Source organism: Onychomys torridus, chromosome 5 (assembly GCF_903995425.1).
Source record: "Onychomys torridus chromosome 5, mOncTor1.1, whole genome shotgun sequence".
NCBI classification, from domain to species: domain Eukaryota; kingdom Metazoa; phylum Chordata; class Mammalia; order Rodentia; family Cricetidae; genus Onychomys; species Onychomys torridus.
Genome location: NC_050447.1, coordinates 93,681,786 through 93,702,839, shown reverse-complemented (window position 1 = coordinate 93,702,839; position 21,054 = coordinate 93,681,786). Strand labels below are relative to the sequence as shown.

Genomic DNA, 21,054 nt, shown 5'->3' with positions numbered 1-21,054 from the left:
GCTCTGTCTTTTGTTATGAACTTCGTAGGGCCAATAGTATTCTTGTAATAAATACCTAGTAAAGTATACAATGAATACCTTAGAATATAGTAAATCTAAGACACAAACTTTAGCATCATATTATTGCCATCAATGACATTTAATAAAATTTATTTACCCTTAAGACCTATTAAAAATCTCATTCTTAATGGTGAATGCCATTTCTACGAAAATAAAAATATTATTTTCTAAGACAATATCAGAAATAGAGTAAAATTTCAGCAGAGTTAGAAAATTACTCATAATACATAAACTTTAATTTTAAAGAAGGCAAAGTTATATTTTCTTATAGAGAAAATTCACCAAAATTAGAGTGCCTATAATTTTACCCTATGGTAGAGGAATTTTGAGTAACTTTTATTTTTCTTTAATACTCTTAGATTTTACTTTCCTATAGCAATCACATCTTGCTCTTTTAGCAATAAATACTTTAATCTCAATACAAGACTATTACGTAAGCAATGATATTTTGTAGTGGGTAGCCATCCAGCCTTGGCCTGGAAGTTCCAACCCCCATTGAGGCTTCGTAATGGTCACACCCACAAGGCGTTTCTGAGGGAGGAAGCTGAAGACCCAGGATCAAGAGGAGAGGTGTCTCCTGGTTTTGGGACCCTGGATGCTGGAGGAGACCGAGCAGAGTTCTCCAGAGAACACCGCCGGACTGTGCCATACCTTTGCCAGACCCTACAACCTATCCCTTCATTTGTAAGTTACCCCACATAATAAACCTCCCTTTAAACTACATGGAGTGGCCTTAACAATTTCACCAATAATATTTAGTTAAAGAATTTCCACCCCCAATCAGGACTACAAAGTGATACTGTGTTGTTGGGCAGTGTATGTATATGTGGTCCAGTTTCCATGTACCCTTTCTGACATTTGTTCTGCTTTTCCACATCCTATCACAAAGAGGCACATGAATACACACACACACACACACACACACACAGAGAGAGAGAGAGAGAAAGAGAGAGAGAGAGAGAGAGAGAGAGAGAGAGAGAGAGAGAGAGAGAGTTCTGCTATTAAAAATCTACCTGGAGCCCAGGCAGTAGTGGCATGGGCCTTTAATCCCATCACTCAGGAAGCAGAATCTTCCTGACTTCTAGGACAGCCTGGTCTACAAAGTGAGTTCCAGGACAGCCAGAGCTACACAGAGAAACCGTGTCTCAAAAAAACAACCAACAAACAACACACACACACACACACACACACACACACACACACACACAAACAAAAACCAAAATATTGTCTATATTCAATTCTTATTTTCTCAGCCCAGATACTAAAGGTTGGTAGCTTGAATGCCACTATGATAAGAGTGTTTGCTTTGTGGCAATCCTCAGACACTAATGCAGCCTTCTTTGTGGTATAGTCCTTACCGTGTTTTTCATTTTTCAACTTGCTCTTAACTCAGCAGCATACTGTGAACCCTGTTCCGCACATTTATGACTTTTCTCTGGTTTTTGTCATGGTCACATGCACTTTTGTTACAGAGACATAACTATCTCTTTGTGTGAATGAATTTGTATGTATTTCCTCCAACTTTTGATGTCACAAGCCTTACTGTAAAAACTATAATGTTTATTTGTATCTCTTGATGCATTGTTGTAACTCTGAAACATTTCTAGTGGAGGGTTTTTTGTATAAAGCATGCAAATTAACTTGATGAATACAGGCAAATTGCTCTTAACAATCATTATAGAGCAATGGTTAATGGATTTATGAACAATCATTTTAGTTTGCACATCAGCCAGTTATCCATTTTTTGTTCAGCACTAGATGAGAGAAACTGCTTGGTATATTATTTAATTACCAGTTAGGGCAATTGTGTTTATTTTTAAAAATATTTGTTTGGTCTTTTGCCTTTATAGGAATTTTTTTTTAATTATTGTTGACACTGCAACTTGATATATTGTAATTTTTTCTCAATGTATGATTTTTCATCTTATTGAAGGTTGTGTTTGCCTTATAAAACTCAAAAACTTCCTCTTAATGTCTAGGTTTCCTTTTAAACTCACAGAAGCTTCTTCGATCTAAGTCCATGGATTTTTCTTAGGTGATGTCATCAGACTTCCTACAAATGCTGTGCAAGAGCAGATCTACAAAAGCAGATCTCTCTCACCCAAAGTCGTAGAATGAGTGAAGTGATCTAGTCTCACTTCTATATTTCTCTAGAGCAATAGTTCTCAACTTTCCTGGCGCTGAGCCCCTTTGATACAGTTCCTCATGTTGTGGTGACTCCCAACCACAAAATTATTTTCATTGCTACTTCATAGCTGTAATTTTACTACTGTTATGAATCATAATGAAAATATCTATGTTTTCCAATGGTTTTAGGTGACCACTGTGAAAGGGCCATTTGACCAAAAGGGTCATGAACTGCATGTTGAGAACCACTGCCCTAGGCCCAGATGAATAACTAATTTGACAAGGATTCTGAGAAATTAACAGGTCCAAATTACAAGTATGTGTTCTGACTATTTCAGCTCAGTTTTCTATGGCATTGCCTCTTGGCTTCTGGGATACATACTCTAAAGTATGTACAGTGGGCCAGAAATGATGTACATTGCAAATGATTATACTGTGGGCATAGATACATTGCATTGGCATACATTTATATAAAGATGCCTTATCAATAGTTTTTTAAGATTAATAAAATAAGACATTAGGGGAAGCACAATAAATGGGGAATTAAAATACAAGCTGTCAAGCTATAATATACATTTGAAAGTTAAATAAATGGTGGCATCTATAATGTTATTTGCTGTTGAGACCTGCATTCTTCATGTTTACAGTTTTTTGGACAATGAGAAATTTCCCTTAAGAGGCAGTAACCATGGAAGCTTGTATTGGGAAGGAGTCTCTGTCATCAGAGTCCCTAAGTGACTACAGTGAATAGAGACCTCCAGCAATCCACACTGCTAATGTCGTATGAACAGGAAACAATACTGTGTTAAGTTCCTAAAACTTTGAAGTTATTCATTACTGCTGATGCTGACCATCAAATTCATCAATTCGCGCTGTAGTAAATGAATCTTATCAAAAGCTTCTGGAGACCCAGTGAGATGCCTATTTTTTTCTTTGTTTCAACTTTTTCAGTTATATACAGATGGCTAAGGTATGCCTGCTGTGTATATTGGCCCATTTTTAATTAAATCAAAGGGAACAGAAACCTTTCCTTCATCTCAAGTTGTGTGTTATACTTCATTATCCAGTCAGAAACTATACCTTCTTAGTGTAGCTGGAGAGTTTCTCTCTGGGTCCCACCAAGCCCACTTATAAAATAATCGCTCGGAAGCTTGTATTACTTATAAACTGTAGGGCCGTGGAAGGCTTCTTGCTATCTAGTTCTTATATCTTAAATTAACCCATTTCTATTAATCTGTAAGTTGCCATGTGGCTGATGGCTTACTGGTATCTTAACATCTGCGTCTCATGGTGGCAGCTGGCAGTGTCTCCTCACTCAGCCTTCCTGTTCCCAGCATTCTCCTCTCTCTTTGTCCCACCTATACTTCCTGCCTGGCTACTGGCCAATCAGCACTTTATTTATTAACCAATCAGAGCAACACATTCACAGCATAGAGACCATCCCACAGCGTCGGAGGATGTGGAGAGACTACCCATGGCATGAGTAAAAGTGAAACCTGATTTTCATGGAACAAATTTAAAATTAGTGCACATTATTATTTACTTGTCACCATATTAATCACGTTGTTACTCTTCCTTCCTCTTCCTCAACCTAATAACCCCCCTATCATTCTTTCAGAATCAGCCTACCCCCTGTCCCATTTGTCTGAAAACATATACCATTTGTCTTCATGGGTCTGTTTTATTTCACTTAACATGTTCTCTAGCTCCATTCATTTTTCCTGCAAGTGACATAATTTCATTCTCTTTTTGTAGCTGTGTGAACTACTTCTTGTGGAAAATGTTTTCTGATATGTGTTTATGCTCTGTAAAATGGAGTGCAGGGGTAATGATGGGACAGCATTTGGTAGCTCACAAAAGACATCTTCCTCCATCTCCATTCTTGTAGAAATTCCACAGTTGCTTCATAGGGTCAAAGTTAGAGCAAACCACATTCTTCACACTATTGTGTTTAATATGACAAATTCAATTCAAGAATATAGTTTCAAACTTTACCACCTTTAGTGTAAAGAATGAGGGGTGAAGTGGGTGAAAAAATAGAACTTTTAGAAATTTCACCATCTGATGTAAAAATGGACCTTAGTAGCACAAAGTAGCAAGGACTGTTTGTGGGAGCAATCTGTATGACATTATTCTGCTGTCTATAAATATGTCCTCAGTGCAGAGAGGCTGAGGAGAGGGAACTGCCCTGTAATATCCATGTAGAGTAGTGAAGGACTGATTTCCAAATGAAGGCAAGTGCTGCTGCAGTAATGGGGCATCAAACAGGCAAAATTGTATGTGTTGTCAATGACTACAATGTAATTTCATTGATTTACAATGTTGAAACTGAAGACATGATTTCTAGCTTATGGAAGGTGTCACACTGGAGTAATTGCACACCAACTGGATTTTATGACTAGAAAAAAACCTGGTAATGCCCACGCAGATCCCTCTGGCTGCATAGCACTTAGGGTTGCTCTACATTCAGGGAGTTATTATTAGCCATTGTCCTGCTTTAATACTCATAGAGGGCACAGGTGTCACACATACTTACGTATTAAATCCTGGTTCAATGTATTATTTTTTGTAATGATGTGGAAGTAAGTGCTGTTCAGTTGGGATTCATACTTTGATTTTTAATTTTCATGTTTTCCTGGGATAGCAATATAGTAGTAAGCTAGTCTGTCTGAATTCTGGACAGTAACAATGAGATACAATTCCTATTCAGTTAAATGATCATGAGGAAAAGTATCTGAGACTCTACAGTATACTGTATTAACCTCAATTTGATATAGGTATCCAACAAATTACATGAAATATTCAACACTTTATCATAAGCAGGCTATGTGTTAGATGACTTTGTCCAGCTGTAGGCACATCTAAACATCCTGTGCACATGTAAGGCAAGCTAAGCTAAGCCATGATGTGAGTTAGCTGTATTACATACATTGTTGACTTACTATATTTGAGCTTAACAATAGGTTTATAGGAGAGCAAGAAGCATAATATTTTAATTATCCAAAGGAAAATATCTTAACATTTGCTTACTTGGATTAGTCCATAGCCATTCTGTTCTCTTCATTCTCTCTTGCCCAGGTGTGCATTGCTGTGGATATCACTCTATACAAATAAAATGCTGTTTGGCCAGTGGCCAGGCAGAAAGTATAGGCGGGACAAGAGAGAAGAGAATTTTGGGAAGTAGAAGGCTGGGAGGAGACACCGCCAGCCGCTGCCATAAAAAACAACATGTAAAGACACTGGTAAGCCACAAGCCATGTGGCAAAGTATAGACTAACAAAAATGGGTTAATTTAAGATAAAAAATGTAGATAACAAGCAGCCTGCCACGGCCACACAGTTTGTAAGCGATATAAGTTTTTGTGTGCTTTCTTGGTTGGGTCTGAGCGACTGTGGGACTGGTGGGTAAGAGAGATTTGTCCTGACTGGGCCAGGCAGGAAAACTCTAACTACAAATGGCGTCCAACGTGTTGGCAAGAATTTCCACCTAAAACCTGAGAAAAAAGATTCTAAAACGGAGCTAAAAACAGCTTCCTAGTTGTCTCTCTCAAGTTAGCGGCAGCCTGCTGGTTTGAGCTACTGTGGCAGGTTTCTGACTTGTGCGTCTGACCTGCAGTGTGGCGGGAATGAGGAATCTACAAGCGGCACTTTGCTCTGCTGCATGGTGGATTTAGCCTTTTCGAGTTAAAAAAAAAAAAAAAAAAAAAAAAAAAAGTTTCTGGGCTATGCGCTGCATTGATAGAACTGCTTCTGATAGTTGATGGTACACATGGCTCCAGACCCAGAGCTGTAACCTGTACCACCGCCACTTTGGAAAGCTGAGATGGGTGGAGCCAGCAGCCACAGCGGTGTTTCAGTCTTACAAAGATGAATATTACACAGAGAATATGTTTCGCCTTGTTTTTGGGATTTTTAACTGCAGAAAAAGATTTGATCGTAAAAGCTGTTGAGTTAAACAAATATGTAAATTTTAAAGGTACCTTGACTTCAAAATTTGGATATAAGGATATGTTGCTTTGGAAAAGAGTCTCTGCTTTTGTTTCCACAGAAAGCCAGAGGCTGTGGATTTGTTCCAGATTAAGATACATCAGGTTTGATCAGCCAAGACCACCTGAAAGGTTTCCGATGATACAATGGCCCAGATGATCCAACACCCAGAATGGTTTCAAGGCAACTGGCTCAGAGGTTCACCCTCATGGACTACTCCATTATCCTAAAATTTTCTTTGTGTCCCCATAAGATACAGCGCCCCCCTCCAGCAGGAAGTAGTAAGAAAAACTACGCCCACATTCCCAAAATTATCAAGCTGGCTTTGGAGATGGAATTGGCTCACTCCTTCTCTAAACCCAGACATATTGCTAAAAAAAATTGTTAAGAGATTCTTGTGTCCCAAATCAGAAGAGCCCTCTGGTGTGGGACAGAGAAAAACCAATATTTTTCTTTAAAGCAGGTTGATTATAAATGAGATCTCTTTCTAAAGAAGAAAGGGGGATATGATATAGATATAATAGGATGAAGGGTAGATTAGGGAACTTACTTCTAAAGAACAACAACTTGTTTAAAATGTTTTACATTGGTATAGATTTTAGTCTATTGATACAAGCTTAAAGTTAATTTTGTTATACTATGTGTATATTTCTACTCATATTTAAGGTATTATGTTTGTATAGCTCATTTAAAATTGTAGTGGACAATTAAAAATAGATTAATAATTAATCATCTGTGATAATCATACTCATAGCCATGTTAGTTAAGTCTTCTAGGTATACATAGAGATATTTCAGATAGATAGGTAATCTTCAAATACTTCAAAGACCTTCAGAATATGGCATTTAAAATATTTTTAAAATTTAGACTTTCTGGACAGTGAGACATGTCTGTTCCTGGCAGCACCGATTTACTTCAGAGAGGAAGATGGGCATTGAAGACACTTCATATCTTATCTTCACCTTGGCAAGCCACTGGGGTAAGAAACTGTTCTTGCCTGGACTGCTTGATCAACTGGACATCCAGGACCCATAGGAAGGTGACCACTAAACTTTGCTTGACAAAATGGTCCTTGACGGTCCTGCTTCACAGAGGAAACTGCCAGAAATTCTACAGGACACTGAGAGAAGTGACCGAGAGAGTCTAGCCCTGTGGGCTGAAGACAAATGCCCCAACTTTACAAAGGAACATTAGGTGACTGTCCAGGCTGCCAGCTGTCTCTGTCTATCCTGCAAGACTCCCGAAAGTTGCTTGCACCCTTTTCCCGGTTCTCAGGTAATATTATATCCTTCTGAGGTCTTTGATGTGATTGAAGACTAGATAGTTATAATTTCCTCAATTATGATAAAAGATAAGTTAGATATAAAAGCTTGGACTCACAAATATAAGATAGATAAAATATCTTCTTTAATATTGTAACTGTAATTCTTGTTTGATGATTGTTTTGTTATATGTAATTGTACTATGTAAAAGTTAAAACCTTCCTTTAAAAAAAAAAAAAAGAAAAGGGGAAGTGCTGTGGATATCACTCTATACAAATAAAATGCTGTTTGGCCAGTGGCCAGGCAGGAAGTATAGGCGGGACAAGTTAGAAGAGAATTCTGGGAAGTAGAAGGCTGGGAGGAGACACCACCAGCCGCTGCCATGAAAAACAACATGTAAAGACACTGGTAAGCCACAAGCCATGTGGCAAAGTATAGACTAGCAAAAATGGGTTAATTTAAGATAGAAAATGTAGATAACAAGCAGCCTGCCACGGCCACACAGTTTGTAAGCGATATAAGTTTTTGTGTGCTTTCTTGGTTGGGTCTGAGCGACTGTGGGACTGGTGGGTAAGAGAGATTTGTCCTGACTGGGCCAGGCAGGAAAACTCTAACTACAGTGCATAGCACCCTAGGCATCATGCTGCCTAGAGTGCATGCAATTTTACATGCCCTGACTCAAGTATGAAGGCAAAAGAAAACATCTTTCCCTAAGAACCTCACCAGAGTCTTCAGCAGTGATTGCCATGCACTAGGAACCACAAGATTGTAGGCTCCATTTCAGAGCTGAAACAGAGTCTCCAGGGAGTGGAATGTGGAAAAGTACAATCTGAGGAAGAACTCTAGTGGATTCTTATGCTCAGTGGAATATGGGAATATAGAAGTAAAAGAATATATGATCCATATACAAAATTCAGAGAACATCTAGGAATTATTTTCATTGTTATTTTAACATGCATTTATAATTTACAAAAATACAGAAATACATATTTATACCAGCTTTTAAAATATGTTTTATGCTGTTTTGAAACACATTACATTCAAGGTGGGGTTTTTTTTCTGCATAAGACTACACTCAAATATATTTATATAGGAATTAAAGTATATTCTATGTTAAAACTTTCTCTGGAGCTAACTCCTTCCATTTTTGACAATGAAATGTCTTGAAATATTTGAGAAAAATTTCTTTAATGAAGAAGCAAATTCTAGCATTTTAATTTAATCTTAAAGAGGTTAGTTTTATAGAAACTGATACAAATTTATAAACCTTCTTTCAAAATAATGTCTCCTGAGTCGTGAAATAATAAAGGTTTTCTCAGGTTGTCCTGCACTGTGGTGTGATTAAATTAGAAATCTATTTATATTCTGACAAATTGTTGTGGTCAACACAGGGTATTATTTCTTACAAGCTACAAATTGCTGAGTGAGTTCATGAATAAGTTGATAAATATGAACAGTTTTCTGCAGAGAAATATGCTCAGGTTAGCATTTAGGAAGAAGAGAGTATTGTGTTGCATATAGTATTTTATGAGGGTTGTTATATTTTGAAACTATAATTGGTTTAATTGGAAAACATTAGCATAATTACCATCAATATTGAAGGCATGAAATGTGAATTATTATCTGTGGTCATTCCAGGCATGGTTTGGCTTCTTCCTGAGTCCTCATCAGGTATGGGCTTTCTTCATGTAAAATAGGTTGGCACAGGAGCACATGGCCTTGTGGTTAGTGACTAGTTGTAACTGCAATTACATTACCTGATTTTTGAAGGCTGTCAGCTCTGGAGTCAGATATAGTATACTCCCCTGTAAGTTTGTTCCTCACAGCAATAAGATACATTCATGTCCCGTGTCTACAGCTTGAGTTGGGTAATTTTCAGCACCTTGGTCAGCTCTTGGACCCACTGTGCACACTACAGAGGAGAGATGCCCATCCTACCTTCAAATGCAGCACTGCATTTAGTCCTACATGGTGAGCCTGGGGCACTTGTCCATTCTATGTATGTGGAAGGGGGAGTTTCTAGGCACAATTGGACAGTCTGTTTTCTTTTCTTGAAAAGATTCCCAGGGACACTGCTGTTGGTAGACATTCTGGAATTTGCCGTTTCCTGTTTACTTGCTGGAGTTCTTGCTCTTTATAACTGCCTTTTCATCACTGCCCACATTTTCAGCTTGATACTAAGATGTTTTTCTTTCATTAAAATATCTATAATGAGATAATTATCATGTCATAACTTGATATTCACATTCACTTATTCTAAGAGTAGAACTTAATAATTTTAGTGAATTTATAGATATGCAAACACCCCAACTAATCTGCATTAGAACACTGCCCTCATTCTGATGCTTTTTCCAACCCATTTGCAGACAGTTGCCCAGTCCGTCTGCAATGTTTCTCTCAGTGTAAACTTGCCTTTTCCAGATGTTGTATTTGTCTATTTTACTGTAAACACATCCACCCATGGATGACAGACTCTTCAATCATTTCCAGTCCTTTACTACTACAGTAACATTGACTTGACAGTTCACATACATGTTCATGCGGACACATCTTCTCACTCTTTAGATAGATATATGGGATTGGAATTTAGGTCATGTTTATATGTTTACATTTCAGTTTTAGAAACTGCGGAATGAACAGTTTTCTAAAGTAATTGTACCATTTTACATTATCAATATTGGACAAAGAGTCCAGGTTTCTGAAATTCACACCAAAAATTGGCATTGTTCTTTTAAAATATTTATTTTTATTACTTTTAGTTATGTGTATGTATATGTATTTGTGTACCATGCCCACAGACAGGTTGCATTCTTTGGAGCTGGAGTTACAGGTAGTTTTGAGCCAGAGTGTGGTTACTGGAAATTGAACTTGAAAAGCTATTAACTGCTGAGCCTTCATACTGGGCCTCAGTATTGTCGTTTAAAAAATGTGTAATCACTAGAGTTGCTGCATAGTGCTACCTTATTATATCAAGCATGGTTTAATTTGCATCTAGTTAATGGTGATCATAATGCTTTTTTGTATGTTTTAGATATCTGCATATTATCTTCAATTAAAATACATTTAAGACATTTGTACATTTTGAAACTGAATTATCCTATTAACTTGAAGAGTTCAACATATATTTTAGATATAAATGCTATGACAGAACTATAATTTTTGATGTCCTTTCCAATTGTGGTTAATCTTTTGTTTTTTATGGTATAATTAAAAATATGAAAGTTAAACTTACAGTAAGGATAGTAATTATGAGCTATGGTGAACCACATCAATAATAATTACAAACCACAGCAATTACCAGGACAGCACAATAACTCTAAGGATGCAATAATGCCATGCATACCTTAGTGGTAACTTACAGCTCTAATTATACTTAAGACCCTCTCAACAAAAGGGAAATCATGTCTAGCACTGAAAACTTAGTCAACTGCTAGAGCTAGAGAAGTCATGGATCTTGAAGGGAACCTATAACCACTATTTTACTAAACCAGCATAACTCCTAAGTACATTCTTGATATTTGCCCTTAAACCCACAGGTACCCTGCAGCAAGAAAACATTTGCAGCAAATTGAGACCATTACAAAAAAACCCACAATCAACCAAAATGCAGAATTGTGGAGCCCAGTCCTGCTGGATACATCTATAATACAGCTCCCACACCTAAGGCTCAAGGATAATTGAAGAAGAGGGAGTGGAAATATTCTAAGAGCCAGAGGAAAAGGAAGTTTGCTGTGATATGTGTCCCCTAGGAAAAGCAGAAGCTACACCCATAAAGTCTCACCACCATGACTCTCTAAACAGATGAACAAGGAGAAAACAATAGATATGCTAACATGAATGAGGATATGGGGGAGCCCAGGAGGCCTCAAAATTACCCAAAGAACTACTAGAAACTAAGGAATGTTGAGAACAGGGAAATAGTCTTCTGAAAGGAAGAACACACTAAGTGTTTATCCAATAACAAATGATCAGTCCTGAAGACATATATAAAAGTAATATTATATAGATTGAGAAGATTGTATTTATGTATTTAAGAATGTATGTATATATATATATATATATACACACATATATGTGTGTTACATATACATTGAATATGTAATAAACATATATTATACATACATATATAAGGAATATATTCCTAATATGTATGTAATATATATATATATATATGTATATAATAACAATTAAAGAAAAAGAGGCCATGAATTTGAAAAAGAGCAAGAAGGAATATATGAGAAGGTTTGGAAAGAGAAAAACGAAAGAGGAAATTATGTAATTATATTATAATCTCAAAAATGAAAAATAATTTTTAAAAGTTTATTTTATTTTATTTAAATTTACTTATAACAATTCCTCCTTTTCTTTTCTCCCACCCTCCCCTCCCATGCCTCTTCCTTCAACTTCTCCCATATATCCCTTTCACTCTCAAATTGCCGGTTTCTTTTTCTTGATTTTTTCACACACATGCATGTGTGTGTGTGTGTGTGTGTGTGTGTGTGTGTGTGTGTGTGTATGTACGTACATCCATATAAATATGACCTGATGAGCCCATTTGGTGTTCCTTTTGTGCATGTGACTTCAGGGATGACCACTTTGTGCTGGATAATCACTTGGAGTGTTTATTTCTGGGAGAGACTAATTCTCCATCTCTCAGATGTCATTGGTTGTCTGTAGTTCTTTGTCTATGGGAGGGACTCTGTTCATATTTGTTTAGGCAGCCATATTATTGAGATATCATGGGTGTAGTTTCCCTGGTGTTTCTAAGAGACACAATCTCACACCAGACTTCCTGGTCCTCTGAGCCCTAGGTGAAGGAGTTGTATAGCAGATGTATCCCCTGAGGCTGGGTCCTCCATCATTTCTGCATTATGGCCAATTGTGGTCTTCTGTAATGGTCTCTCCATTTGCTGCAAAGAGAAACTTCTTTAATGAGAGGTAAGAGTTACACTTACCTGTGGGTACAAGGATAAGTTTTAGAATGCAGTTAGGGGTTTTATTGGTCTAGTAAAGTGTCAGTAGTAAGTTTTCCTCTAAGATCTATGATCTCACTAGCCATGATAGTTGGCTATGTTTCTAGTACTAGACATGATTTTCTTCCAGTTGAGCAGGCTGAAAGTCCAATTAAACAGCTGTTGGTTGCCATGAAAATCTGAGTGCCACTATTGCACCTTTAGGGATAGCTTGCCATGATAGTCGTTGTTATGTTTCATAGGTGTCATAGCTGGGTAGGACTATGGATTTCTCCCTTATCTTGTCAGTTTGCCAAGCACTTTCTGGTACTGTGAAAGTTGGGCAATAGTACAGAGACTTTCAGTTTAGCTCTAGCTGGAATTTTCCAAGGCCTCTGTCTGAGTCATGCAGTATATATTTAGCAATAGGAACTTACCTTCAACCTCTGAGAGATGACCAAAGGTAACAGCAACAGTCTATTGTCTTGGGAGTCCCTTGGTATCTCCTGACCAACAACTCAAAAAGAGGTTTCTCAAGCTATGTCTTGTTTTATTTTTTTATTATTTTTTTTTTGGGGGGAGCTGAGGATCGAACCCAGGGCCTTGCTAGGCAAGTGCTCTACCACTGAGCTAAATGCCCAACCCTACCTAATTTTTTTAAATTAGGATAGCCTAGGGCTCTTGTGGGAGCCCAAGCTGCATAACTTTATTTAACACACACACACAAACACACACACACACACACACACACACACACACACACACACACAGAGAGAGAGAGAGAGAGAGAGAGAGAGAGAGAGAGAGAGAGAGAGAGAGAGAGAGAGATATTTACAATAATACATAGTGTGTGTATTATTCATAATTTTAGCTAAATGTAAAAACATAATAACTGCTTGAGGTTTTATCAAATATCCTAAGTGTTATCTGTCCTTTTCTCTCCATCTCCTTTGGATTGATTTCTCTCTCTCTCCTCTAATTAAAGTACCTCTCCTCATTTTTCCCATTTTCCCCTTCATAGTACCTATATATTATTTCTTGGCCTTTTGGCTAAGATCAAGTATAGTACCTGTTATTATCAGTTTGATATTTTACCTTTCTAAAAAAATTAGTTTTTTAAAAAATTAATTAGGCTAATTTTAATTATTGAATTAAAAACATAAAAATTGTACATATGAGTAGAGTTATACATGATTCATCAACACATATATGTATTTCATAATGCTTAAATCTGGTTATAATATCTACTCAAACACTAATATTTTTTGTTTTTTGAGATAAGGTCTCTCTATGTCACTCTGGCTGTCCTGAAAAAAAAAAAAAAAAAACAACCAAAACTATGAAGATCAGGTTGGCTTTTAAGTCACAGAAATCCACCTACCTCCCCCAGACCACACCAGAGTGTTGGGATTAAGGTTTGGGCCAACACACCTAGCTATTAATCATTTGTTTCTGGTGGAAATAGTCAAACTCATTTTGATAACACTTTGAAGCATGCACTATGAAATCATTATCTAAGGTCACCCTGCAGTACAACACAGTAGAATTTCTTTGTCTACCCAACTGTAATATTTGGCTCAACAAATGTTGCGGGTAGGTGGGTCCATCCACATTCTGAACCATGAAAACTAAATCCTTATCTCACAAAAAGCAACTCAAACTAGACTGAAGACAAAAATGAGACCTGAAACTGTGGAGCTGCTAAAAGAAGAGGGAGTGAGTGACTTCACAACATTAGCATAAGACTCAACAGCACAGGAGAGAAAAGCAAAGACAGAAAAATTTAGTTACCATAAAATTATTGGAAATCAAGAGACAAATGACAGCATGCAGGAGTACATTTGCTATTTTAAAACTAAATCTGACAGGGGTTTAATATCACAAAATGCAGGGAAATAACAGGGCTGGGTGATGGCTCAGCTGGTAAATTACTTGTCTTGTAAAAGCAAGGGCTCAAGTTCAATCCCCAGAAACTATGCAAAAAAAAGTTGGTGTGGGAGTGTGTGATTATCCCAGGACTAGGGAGGCAGAACCAGATGGATCCCTGGAGTCTCCTGACAAGCCAGCTTCACCTAATTGGTAGGTTCTAGGCCTATGAAAGACCCAGTCTCAAAACATTGTATAGGACACCTGAGAAATTATACCCAAGATTGTCCTCCAGCTTCCACATACAGGCACACATGTGCACAAATGCATATAAGTGCACAGAGAGGTGTATGTAAACACACACACACACACACACACACACACACACACACACACACCCCTCAGTTGTACAAACTGTATAACCAAATTTAAAATCAAGCATGCATCTAGTTAGACATTCCTCAAAAGAAGACTTATAATTGGTCAGCATGCTTATGAATAAATGGGTGACATCACTGGTTATCAGAGAAATATAAATCCAACCCCCTGACTATTTGATAATGGCTATTATCAAAGATAATAAATACTGGTAAAAAGACAGCCCTTGCACACTATTGATGGAGATGTGTCATAGTTCAAGTTTGTATTGCTATAATAAAACACTGAGCAAAACAATTCTAATTTGAGTGCAGTTTAAAAATAAAATTTAAACATTTATTTTTATTCCAATTTTAAGAATTTTTTAAGTCATGAATTCATGTACATTTTTGTGAAACACATTTTGTTTCTTTCCATCCATAATTTAGACATATTTTAGATTGATATTTAGATATCAAATCAATTTTGCATTCCTAGGCTAAGTCACATTTTGTCATGTTCTAATTATTTATTGTCTACTCATTAGTTTCTTTTAAAAAATTTAAAGGATTTTGCCCTTATATTTGGATAAACATTAATCTGCATTTGTTGGGGGGGGGATAGTGTATAGGATTTGGATTTCCTTTGAGGTAAGTGTTCTCGTTGCATACTTGCGTATATTTTGCATTTCCTTCAGCCAGTCTGATAATGTCTATGTTTCTGATATTTGTCCATTTCATCTAATTTGTTGAGTTTATTGGCATACAGCTATTAATGGCATCCTGTGTCATTTGTACTTTTTCAGACTGATGCTGATGTACCCTTCATTGTTTTTTCTTTGAGGGCTAAGTACATCATTTCTTTTTATCTTAAGCTGGTAAAGAATTCAACCATTTAGTTGATCCTGTTGGTTTCTCTGTGTTCTCTATTTATAGTTTGCACTGACCCTCTCTGACCCTCTGTTTTCTCCTTCTTTTTTTTTTTTTTATCTGCATGTACTTTCATCCTTTACCAAAGATGAAGTTTAAGCCATCTGTGTGAGAGCATTTTTCATCTCTGACGTTGCTGGGTGTCTCTGTAACTGCACTGTTTTATTTGCATGCCATATATTTTTATGTCATATGTTTTTAGGTTTTACCATTTTATATTGTCCCTTTGGATATTTGGAGACTTGCTGAATCTCTTTGCTTTGTAGACTTCTAATCAAATTATGTTGTCATGATACAGATTTTATATGGTCTTAATTCTTTTAATTTATTGAGGCTGTTTTTATGACCTAAAAATGGTCAGTGATCAACAGCCTGTGGCCATGTGTGGCTAGTGACAATCTGCTCAGTATACCACTGGCTTAATTTTGCTGTGTCCATTCTGCTTTTGAGCCCTTGAAATAAAATTTTATTTCAGTTATTTTATCTTCCATCACTAGAACCTCATTTGGTTTTTCAAAATAATGTCCACAGTTTTATTGAGGTCCTTAATTTTGGATCATGTCATGATATTTTCTTTTAGATGCTAATTATAATTCCTTTGGTTCCTTGAAACAGATATATAATTGAGATGAAGTTGTCTGCTAACTGTGAAATGGGGACACTCAGCAAAATGTCTATTCCTTTTCTTACACTTTCTTCACTGTGGATACTTCCTGTTTTGATGCATGTCCACTATGGTACAGATGAGGTGTTAAATTCCAGCAACTCAGAATTCTTATATTCTCTCCTAGATGGTTATTTTGTTGCTCATTTTAAAAATTTTTTATATCTTTGTTTATTTACCATTTTCTTAATTTTCTGTGATTATTTTCTTCAAAATATTTGGCCATACTCTCTTCCATTTTCTCTCTCACCCCTGTTCAATACTTGAAGGTAAATTCTTAAGAGTCCACTCCTCCATAACACAGTGGTTAGCCAGAAGAAGGCAGGAAGCTTCTGAAGCCAAAATGCTCTCCCAGAGTTGGTCTATGTGTCTGGATGTGAATCAAGGACACATTCCCAGTCCGGCCATTTTAAATTCTGCTTCTTTTGCTTCACACTAGACTTTAAGAAAATTCCTTTAAAAAACCGTAAAGGCTCCTGCTGAGACAGGGATTGTAAGCAGCTTAGACCTCTTCAGGTCTTTTATGTGCAGCCTCCTTCAGCCAAGAATATGAAGTCTCTCTAGGGCACTTCCTTTACCATTTTTTACTGTTAATTTTGGGTTAGCTCAACTTCAGACTATGAGAACTGGTTGTCCCAAATTAGTTGACTTTGAGACGATCACTTACGTTGACAACTGCTGTTCTGAATTAAGTTCTCCTCTGTCAGTTAGCACCTGCCCAGCTGATTAGAAACACCATGAAAATAAAGCTGTGAGAAATGAGTTGGAGTAGCCTGAAGAGAAATACCTTACCAAAATTCAGTAGATTTTTCTCTGTCCCCAATAAGTGCTTATCAGTTTGCCCTGAGGATTCAGTATTTCCAGAGCACTGAAATTATTATTTTGATTCATATATCTGAGTTCATAGTTACCATTTGGGGGAAAGATTTGTAACTCATCCATTTTATCAACCCATGGGTGTTTGTTTCCCTGTTAGCTGTAGCATCTTAGAGAACTGAACCCCATCTCCAGCCCAAGCTACAGGCACCATCATAGCCTCACCTAGTGCTCTGAGGTAGCCTTCAGACATAAAGGGGAAATAAGAATTAATCTATTTTTAGTACTCTATATTTGAATGCAAATGAGCCTCTGATTCTTACATAGATGAAGTTTTCAATGTGCAAAAGTATTACAGGTAAAGGAGGACATGGGTGGGGGGTGGGCTCCAATCTATACCATGATGTTACGAACACAGATAACCCACTCAGCCTTTGCTTGAGCTCAGCCCTTGGGATGGCTAATTTTGTTACTGTCTCACTTTCTACTGTTCATGTTGACAGGACTTAGTCAGCAAGCCTTAAGGAGGGATACTCCTCACTAGTTTGCTGGTGAGTATACACACATAAATATCAGAGCACCAAGGAGTCAAAAAGGAAACATCAGAACACTCTTGGGATGATCATGTCAGTGTTCTTGCACTTTTCAGGGATCCTTCAGAATAGGATTCTTGAGTGCAAAAGTGCAAAAGATAAAGCTCTTGGTGGAGGGCTTCACCATATGTGAATCGGGCATCTAGCAGTACTCCTGGAGATTCTTGTCGTGGGGGATTCTTTCTCCTCGAGGTCTAGTTATCACTTTTCACTCACTCTAGGGAAAGGAGGCTTGGTCTGTGACAGCAACTACAGGGGCATGTTCTCAGAAGCACTGTGGTTCTAGCCTGTGGAGGGATGGAGAGGAAGTTCGTGAAGGGCTTTGACTCTAGGCCCTCAAGCAGAACATCCAGCAGTGTTCTTGTTTTCCATTGCTCATTTATTCTCTGATGAAGCCGGCAAAATCATTGCAGTACATGACAGGCAGGTGCATCATTTAATGATATACTTTATACTTGCTCTTTGCCTTTCACATAACTCTAACTGCCTAGACACTATTTCTATTAATAACCATGGCAGAAGCTGGGCAGCTCACTGTTTATTATTTGAGCATCAAGTGATCCTTTTGGAATTGCATAACCTACCAGGTTGCCTGTACAAACTTTCAGGAGTCTTGGAACCAGAGAAGAAAATTAGTGGTACATTTTGTATCTGTACAATGTTAGAACACACTGTTAGCACTAGGCTATGTTCTGTTCTTAATCTTTAGAGTGACTCTATAAGGTAGCCATCATAGACACAATTGTAAAAAAGAATAAGAAAAATTTAGATTCAGAAACACTGATAATATAATGTCACAGAGCCAAGCAGGAAGGAGAGTCTCAAAGTTCATGTATCTGATTGTACAGCCGAGATGGGGCCAATGTGGTGACTTGCTTCAATAGGCCAGTGTATTAGGCTTCTCTACAGAAACAGAACTGGTGGAATGAATATATATCAGTAGAAAGTCTAAGAATGTAGTAGTTGTTCAGTCCATGAGGCTGGATGTCTCAGCTGGTTTTTGGTATATGCCAGAATCCTGGAGTAGTAGGCTCTAATGTCAGTGAAGGAATGAATTTGGCAGTGAGAGCAATAGTAAGCAGTCAAAAAGCAAGTATTCTCTTCTTCTATGCTCTTTACATAGGCTGCCAGCAGAAAGTGTATCAAATGTAAGGTGAATCTTCCCACCTCAAAAGATACAGAGTTAGGGTTGGTCATCCCACTACAAATAATCCAATCAAAGAAATCCTTCCCATATGTGCCAAGTCACTTAGGTTTTTAGTTCATTCCCGATGCAGTCAAGTTGATAACCAAGAATGGCCATCACATCCACTTCCAGTAAAAATAATGTTATTACTAATTATACATGTGTGTTTATATCTATTCAATATTTATAGGTTATCCAGTATGAGCCAGAGCCACGTGGAATCTTGGCTTCTCTTACTCTTCTTTAAAAATATTTTGTTATTATATGTTAGACATGTTAATGAGCTTCATTATGACATTTTCATGTATGAAGATAGTGTGTTCTAATCCTATTCACTCCCCCTCCATGACCTTCTCTTGCTCTCCTTCCACTCCTGCTAGTCTTTGTGTTCTTCCCAACTATCCACTCTTCTGATTTCATGATTGTGGCTTAATAAATTTTATTAAGTTTTTTTTTTTTTCAAAAGTGATGCAAGAGTTTGTTTATAGGAGTATGGGCACTTTATTGGTGTCTACACTGCTGAAGAAAATGTCTTTCTCTCCCTTACTGACCATTAAATGTGTATAAAGCTTTAAGCAGGAGTGGGAAGACCCTCCCCTCTCCATGAACAGGTGTCGACAGGCTCAATCTTATCAAGATATTGGTCAGGTAATCACAGCTACTATGAGTTCAAAAATGCAAACTCAATGTCATGTCTGGAAGTCAGAATGTCACCTCTTTCCTGTTCTTTCTCTGGCTCTTTTATTTTTCCAACACCTTCTGCAAATGTTCATTGAACACAGAAGGGATGATACTGATGCCCTGTTTTTGTCTGGGCATTCAATAGTCATTTATTATCTGCACTTTGACCAATTATGGATCTCTGTAGTTGCCAATGGTCAGACTAAAAAAATAAAATTGGCAAAAACACCATGGGTGCAAATACAGTTTTTAGAAGGCAAATTGACAGGCACATCACATCCATTTAACAAAACAGCACCAATTGCTTTTTCACTAGGGCCTGTGACCTCCTCCTGGGTTTAACTAGGTCTATAGTACCAGATGTGAATTCTCTCAAATGGAGCGGGAAAATAAAATTATGGAGTGGTTGGCTACTTCCATAACAGATTTACCACTATTACACCAAAGGACTCATCTTTCCTGGCCAGTCTATATTGTTGTACACAGAGTTTGTAGCTGAGTAAGACTGTTGAAGACATTTCATCATGAGCACCCAGCATAGTATGCTAGGCACTAGGAAGGCTTCCTGATGACCCTAGCTTTATTTTTCTATGTCCTGCAACCAAAGGGGTAGGTATAGCACCTTCAGCAATGTGATCGTACCATCTAATTCTGGCAGGCAATACATAACAATGACAATTGCCACTCAAAACAATAACCATAGGGAGGCAGTTCACAAAGGACATTGATAATCTATGCATTCTGGCAGCAGGTTTATTAGCTCTCAGAAAGTACTTATACCCAAATTATTTTCTTATTTCACTTTTTTATTATCTTATCAAGAATAAATTTACTTGTAGTGTATACACATACATATATACTATATTAATTTGTGTTATTTATATACACCATTAGTTTGAGTTTATTTTTATCATCTTCTCCATTTTTATGTTCCATCTCTTAAACCTGTCTGTCTACCCCCAGGATTACATTCTTCATGTTAATATTAATATTTTATACTTTACGCTCTCATGGGCTCCTTTTTACTTTTCCTGACTTTATATCCACTTACTCCCCAAAATGCTATGTAAAAGTTAGAAGCTATGATGTGCATAGACAGAGAATGTGTTGTCTCTCTGAGCCTGAGTTACCTCATTTAATATAATATTTACAGTTCTAAACATTTCCCTGCAAACTTCAGCTTTCTTTATGGATGAATAGAGTTCCATTGCTTGTATATACCACATTTTCATTATCCACATTGTCTGATGAACACTTAGGTTGATTCCACTTCCTTACCTTGTGAAAGACAGAGTTGTGAAACCTTCTGTGTGGTAGGATATAAAGTATTTTGAGTCTATTCCCTGGTATGAAAAAGCTATTATTTCATGGTAGTTCTTTTTTTGCTTTTTGAGGAAATGCCACACTTATTTCCATAATGACTGTACTAGTTCACACTTACACCAAAGCAAAGAAGAGCTTCACTCTCCCCTCATCCTTGCCAAAATTTGTTATTGATTTTCTTGATGATGGCCATTCTGACTGTTGTGAGATGGAATCTCAAAGTAGTTTTAATTTGTATTTCCCTAATGGGTA

At 37.2% G+C, this 21,054-nt stretch overlaps 1 pseudogene; it reads left to right on the top strand.

The window, feature by feature from the left end:
• The first annotated feature begins 13,417 nt into the window (after window positions 1–13,417).
• Window positions 13,418–13,504, top strand: LOC118584963 (annotated as a pseudogene).
• The last annotated feature ends 7,550 nt before the right edge of the window (window positions 13,505–21,054 follow it).